The following is a 6,723-nucleotide window of genomic DNA, read 5'->3' on the forward strand; positions in this document are numbered from 1 at the left end:
GTGAACCTGCCTCTGGAGTGGACTCTGATCAGTAGGCCCTGAGTGACCCCTGTAGCTGATTTCCCCCCAGCGTTCCTGTAGGAGGTTTGTGACTGGGCTCACACTGACTTCTCCTCACTGTGTCTCTTACAGTAAGAGACAGCCATGGTGTCAGCAATCAAACTGTTTATTTGCAGATACAGTGAGTTCTTGCTGTTTTCTCTGGAGATGGTGAATCGGCCCTTCACAGAGTCTGAGTAGTATGTGCTTCCACCACTAGCATTAATGTAAGACCCACTCCAGCCCCTTCCTTGGAGCTTGGTCCACCTAGTGCATGCCATAGCTACTGAAGGTGTATCCAGAGGCTGCACAGGAGAGTCACATGGACCCCCCAGGCTTTACCAAGCCTCCCCCAGACTCTAACAGCTACACTTCACATTGGACACCTGCAAACACAGAGACATTCTTGTCAGAAACTGCCACACAGATCCACTGTTTCTCTCACTCGTATCACTCACACTTAATATTTCTAGTTCTTCTTGATCACCTTTTAGAACAACAAAGAAAACCCAGCGCATTCCTAACTCCATGGCGTGTCTTCAGTGTTCAGTGCTAATCACTGAATGGAAGCACCTTGGTACTCCAGGGCTGGGGCTTGTCTCCCAGAGCTGCGGAGTCAGGGCTGGGCTTGTTTTCATCAGCTGAGAGAGGGCCCTATTTTCATGTATCCTAATATATAGAAAGCTATGGTTTGGGATGCCTGAGGAGAGGGGAGGGTCAAGAGAAGATGAAAGATTCCTGGGAGATTTACATTGAAAGTTAATATTGATCAATGAGATGATTATGTGTGTTTTTTTTTTTACTTCTGTTTGTATGATGAATCACATTTACTGATTTATGTATGTTTGAGAATGGAATACAACACAGTCATAAGAAGAATAAGATCATGTTATTTGCAGCAACATAGATGGAGCTGGAGGTCATTATCCTAAGGAAACTAACACAGTAACAGAAAATTACATACCATCTGTTCTCATGCATAAGTGGGAGCTAATTATATTGACACAAAGAAAACAACAGACACTAGGTCCTACTTGAGTGTGGAGGGTGGGAGGAGGGTGAGAATTGAAAAACTACCTACCAGGTACTATGCTTATTTCCTTGGTGACAAAATAATCTGTACATCAAATCAACAGAGCTTATAAAATGAGCTTATAAAATCAACATTTGCTTATAAAATGAAACTTGCGCAAGTGCTTCTGAACCTAAAATAAAAGTTTAAAAACATTTTGGCTAGTTCTTCATTATTAATACAACACCTGAATACTCCTTAGTTATTGCAAATGCTCTCTAGAATATTTTTGTGCATGTTTTTTCTTACTATCTTTTAACATAAAAAAACTTAGATTTATATAACTACACAAGTTAATAATGTATTTTGAAACTTCATAGTCACACCCATAGATACAGACACAGACACACACACCCAGCAATGAAACATATATGTGCACAGGCAAAAATAAATGCATTACCAAACATCAGAGTGACATACATTTGTTTCTATGTTATTATATTTAATTTATATGGATTTATTTGTATTTATAGTTTAAGGTTTTAGTCCAAAGTAACATTCTTCTATGAGTAAGTCTGTCTATTCCAATGTAAATTAAGAAATATATGTAAATGCATGTTTTAGTAAAACTTACTGTAACTGCCATTATTGACAAATCTATCATTGAAATATACAATGGTATTCTTTATATACTCTGTGCTGGCTTATTTCCCATTTTTACTAATAGCATATTTTTTAAATAAATGTTTTAATGCATTTAATGTTATAAATATAATAATCGATAAGGCAAGCATCTCTATTAAAATTTTATTACATGATTGGTTGAAATAACATTGCACTTTACAAAAGGCATCACCTTTTTCTAATTTAAATAGCATTTCAATATTAAAATAAAATATTAAGTATTAAATTAAAAAATAGCAATTTCCACTTTAAAGAGTTTTTTCTTTTGCAATGGCTTCACATGAATTTTTAACATAAACTCGATAGGTTGTTTATTTGACAATATTCCTGGATGCTACAGAATATCCACAAACATAGAATTAATATCAGCACAGGGTTCCCAGGATTCACTCACAATGACAGCTTGCTAGAGGGTGGTCAGGAAGTGTGCAAACACGTTAGGGATTTAGGCTTTATCATCAAAGCACTAGTGAGCCCCAGGGCTGAGCACACACGGGGCAGCAGGAGCTGCAGAGCCCACTCTGTGGTACTTAGGGAAGATAGGGGTTGGTGTGGGGTGATGTCTGCAGGACCGTTGAAAGGGGTAAGGAGGGCAGAGAGTCTGCAGGTAGATGGGCATATTCTTAGAACTGTTGCCTGCCTATACTTGGTTGGCTTCAGTGATCATAAAGGGAAGTGAACTGATTCACCAGACATGGATGAGACATAGTAAATGGGTAAATGGGCTTGCTGATTCCTTGAATGGAAATTGAGAATTATAAAATGTTTGGACAGAAGAAGGGAAGGTAGAGAAACAGACTGAGGGGCAGAACACCAGGGGCCACCAAAGTGGAGGACAGGAGCCCTTAAAGTGGGGTTTCATCTTCACAATCAGCAGATGAAAGAGAAAGAAACTCAACACCATGCATATGCTGAATTATTGTTAGAAAACACTTACAAAAGTGTGACTGACAGCACAGTAACAAAAATCTGTTTGTGTAAATAGTTTGAAGTAATCATACACAATTTCTTCATTTTAAAATGGTACTGAGATATTATTACTAGTATTATTACAAAAATATAAAGAATTAAAAGTTTAATTGAATTCCTGTTCTAAGTTAGGATTTTGTAGGTAAGAGAAACATGGATTCCAAGGAAGAAATGGCAAAAGATGCTGAGAAGACTTTCACTTCACCAGGTCAGGAATCACAAGGCCTAAATAAAGAAACCCATCCTCCCCAGGCACCTGATGATGCACTGCTTCCTAAGAGAACCCTGATGTCCTGACTGCCCCTTGGTGTTCTTAGCGCCCCCTACTGTCCCGAGCGCCCTCTGTTGGTTCCAAGCTCCCCCTTGTGTCCTGAGCGCCCCCTGGTGGTTCTGAGTGCCGCCTGGTGTCCTTAGCTCTCCCAGATCTCCTGAGCGCCCCCAGGTAGTTCTGAGCTCCCCTTTGTGTCCTGAGTGCCACCTCATGTCCTGAGCGCCGTCTGGTGATTCTGAGCAGCTCCTGATGTCCTGAGTGCCCCCTGGTGGTTGCTGAGCCTCTCCTGGTGGTTCTGAGCAGACCCTGGTGTCCTGATCCTCCCCTTGTGTCCTCAGCGCCCTCTGGTGTCCTCACCACCCCCAGGTGGTTCTGAGCACCCCCTGGTGTCCCCACTGCCTCCTGCTGGTTCTGAGCTCCCCTTGGTGGTTCTGAGCAGTGTCTGTCACACAGTCCCCTCCTGTCTCCCTGCAGGGAGGTTTGTGTCTGGGCTCAGACACAAATACAGGTGTCTCCTGTGTTAGGTTGCCACACAGATATCTCCTGTGTCTCTCAGTAATACATGGCCTTCTGCTCGGCTCTCAGGTTGGTCATTTTGAGGGAGACTGTGCTGACAAGGGTGTCCCTGAAGATTATGATTTTTCTTTGTATTGATGGAGGGTACCACTAACAAATTCCACTTGAATCACTTGCTGTTGCCTCCCACAACAACCCCTGTCCTGAAGCCTGCTGGGCTGAGCTCATGCTAGAGTCAATGAAGGTAAATTCAGAGGCTTTGTAAAAAAGGCTCTGAGAATTGTTGGGCTGTACCATTTCTCTTCCAGATTCCACCAGTGAACTTCTTGTAGGACTCTTACAAACACAGAGGGAACAGGCTGAGAAGCAGCCACAGCTAGGCTTGATCCACAGGGACCCTACCTCTGAGAATAAGAAGAGAACCCCAGATTAGCAGAGACCCTAAGATGTGGACACTGAGGAAGGGCACAGACATCAGGTGGCATCCCCTTCATGGACAGGGGATAAGCTGTCCACGGGCCATTTTATGAGCATGGATGGGGGGCACATTTACACGTCTTTCTCCCTGTGGACAAGTGTGAACTGCTCAGCAGGGCTCATCCCTCTGCCTCTAGACTTCAGGGAGGGCAGGGTCAAAGAATCACTGAAACTGGATGCTCCAGCTTAATCTTTCCATCAGTCTCTTCTTTTTCTCTAATGTGAGCCTGGTTTAGTTATTTTTATGGTATCAACCTTCATCAACAAATAAGTCAAGGAAGTACATGAAAAGAAAGTGTTAGGAAGAGTTCGTACATGAACAGGAACCTGTTTGCATGTCTCCTACTATAGAGTCAGTTCTGGGGTGAAATTCCTGAGGAGAGAGCAATGCTCATAGTAGGTGAGAGTGTCATTTGTAGCATTTGGAAAAATATAATTTTCCCATCTGTCCTTAGGCAACTACTGATCTTTTTTTGTTACTTTAGACTCATTTTCATTTTTTATAATTCCTAGAAATAGAATCGTACTTTATGCACTTTTATGTGTTGGCTTATTTCAGCATACATTTTTGTGAATACAACAATGTTTTTTGTATCAAAGCTGTATTACTCAGAGTTCTCTAGAGAAATAGAACTAATATAACATATGTATATAGGAAATATAGTTTATTAGAATTTTCTCACAAAATTACAAAATGAAATTTCCATGATAGGCTTCATAAAAGCTTGGGAAGAGAGAAAAACTGGTAGTGGCTCAGTCTAAGTCCAGAAGTCTCAAAACCAGAAAAGCCAACAGTACACACTTCATTCTCTGACCAAGGGCCCAAGAGCCCTCAGCAAGCCCCTGCTTCACGTCCCATAGTTCAACTGCCAAAGAATGTGAAATCTTATGTCCAAGGGCAGGAAGAGTAGAAAAAGGCAGCCAGCAAGGAAAACAATGCAAAACAAAACAAAAACAGAAGGCTCAGCAAGCAATGTTATCTCTTCTTCTTCCACCTGCTTTATTCTAGCTGTGCTGGCAGCTGAGTGGATGGTGCCCTTCCATACTGACCCTGGGTCTTTCTCTTCCAGGCTACTTAGTCAAATGCCAACCTCCTCTGGCAAAACCCAAGAGACACACCAAGAAACAATACTTTCCCAGCCTTCTAAGCATGCTTTAATCCAATCAAGTTAAACCTAATATTAACTATCACAAGCCAATCCCTTGTTGTCAACTTAGCACCCCTACACATCACCTGAAATCATGCTCAATCTCCAAATAAAGACAATAGTAAGGTCATAATTATGCCTAACATAATACAGCTCCTTCATACAACTGAAAGTGCACTAATCCTTAACCTAAATGCCACTATATACTGTTAACAACTCTCAAATGCTGATAGGAAGTCAATAAATCTTACGTTACATGAAAAACAAAAAGAAAACATTTTCTTAGTACAGTTATATACATGCAGAAATATATTCTTAAGAAGATAAGAAAGACATATTCATGACAATTCCAGTCCTCATTTCTGGTCAATGGTCATACCTGGTATTTATAACTACTTTCTTGTATCTACCCATTCTGTATCTTTTTGGCCTTCAGCAGTTACCTTGGCTGTTCAGTTTTGCTTCTTGCTTGTTTCTTTGTTTGTTTACCTGGTGGAGTGACCCAAGCTTTTACTCTTGAAGAATCTGGGCCATGTGTATGCCTGCCTGGATTAGGTTGTTGTAGTTTCCCATTGACCTTAATCACATGGCAAAGTAATGCTAAGAGATGCCCTAAGAAATCCCCCTGTATTCCAAACATACTCTTTCTTACCTCCATTGTGGAGTAGTAGTCTGATTACATCTTGATAGCCTGGGTCAATCACCCCAGCCATACAAATTATAGAGAGTTTTTTTCCAATTTATGTAAATGCATTTCTTTGAAGTTCTGAATGGGAGTTTTTTTTTTATATGGTGACAGATAGAGATCCAGTCTTATTCTTTTACATGTGGCTTGCTAGTTTTCCCAGTACCATTTATTAAATATGGTGTCTATTTTCCAATTTATATTTTTGTATGTTTTGTAAAACATCAGTTGGATTTACATATTTGGCTTTATTTCTGGGTTCTCTATTTTGTTCCAGTGGTCTATGAGCCTACTTTATATCAGTACCATGTTGTTTTGGTAACTGCAGCCTTGTGGTATAATTTGAAGTTCAGTAATCTGATGGCTCCATTTTTTTCTTATTAGGATTTATTTGGCTATTTGGGCTTTTTTGGTTTCATGTGAATTTTAACATTATTATTTTTTAATTCTGTAAAAAATAATGTGGGTATTTTCATAAGAATTGCACTGAATCTGTAGATTGCTTTGGGCGTTACGGTCATGTTCACAATATTGCTTCTTCCCATCCGTGAGCATGGGATGCATTTCCGTTTGTTTGTGTCATCTATGATTTCTTTCAGCAGTGTTTTGTAGTTCTCCTTGTAGAAATCTTTTACCTTTTTGGATAAGTATATTCCTAAATATCTTTTTGTAGCTTCTGTAAAAGAAATGGAGTTCTTGATTTGATTCGCACCTTTGTTGTTGTTGATGTATAGCAGTGCTACCAATTTGTGTACATTTATTTTGTAACCTGAGACATAAGTGAATTCATTTACTAAAACTAACAGTATTTTGGAGGAGTCTGGGGTTTTCTAGGTATATAATCACTTCATCTGTAAACAGTGATAGTCTGACTTTCTCTTTCTCAATATGGACGCCCTTTATTTTTTTTTCTGATTAATTG

Source organism: Pongo pygmaeus, chromosome 2 (genome assembly GCF_028885625.2).
Source record: "Pongo pygmaeus isolate AG05252 chromosome 2, NHGRI_mPonPyg2-v2.0_pri, whole genome shotgun sequence".
In the NCBI taxonomy this organism is placed as follows: Eukaryota; Metazoa; Chordata; class Mammalia; order Primates; family Hominidae; genus Pongo; species Pongo pygmaeus.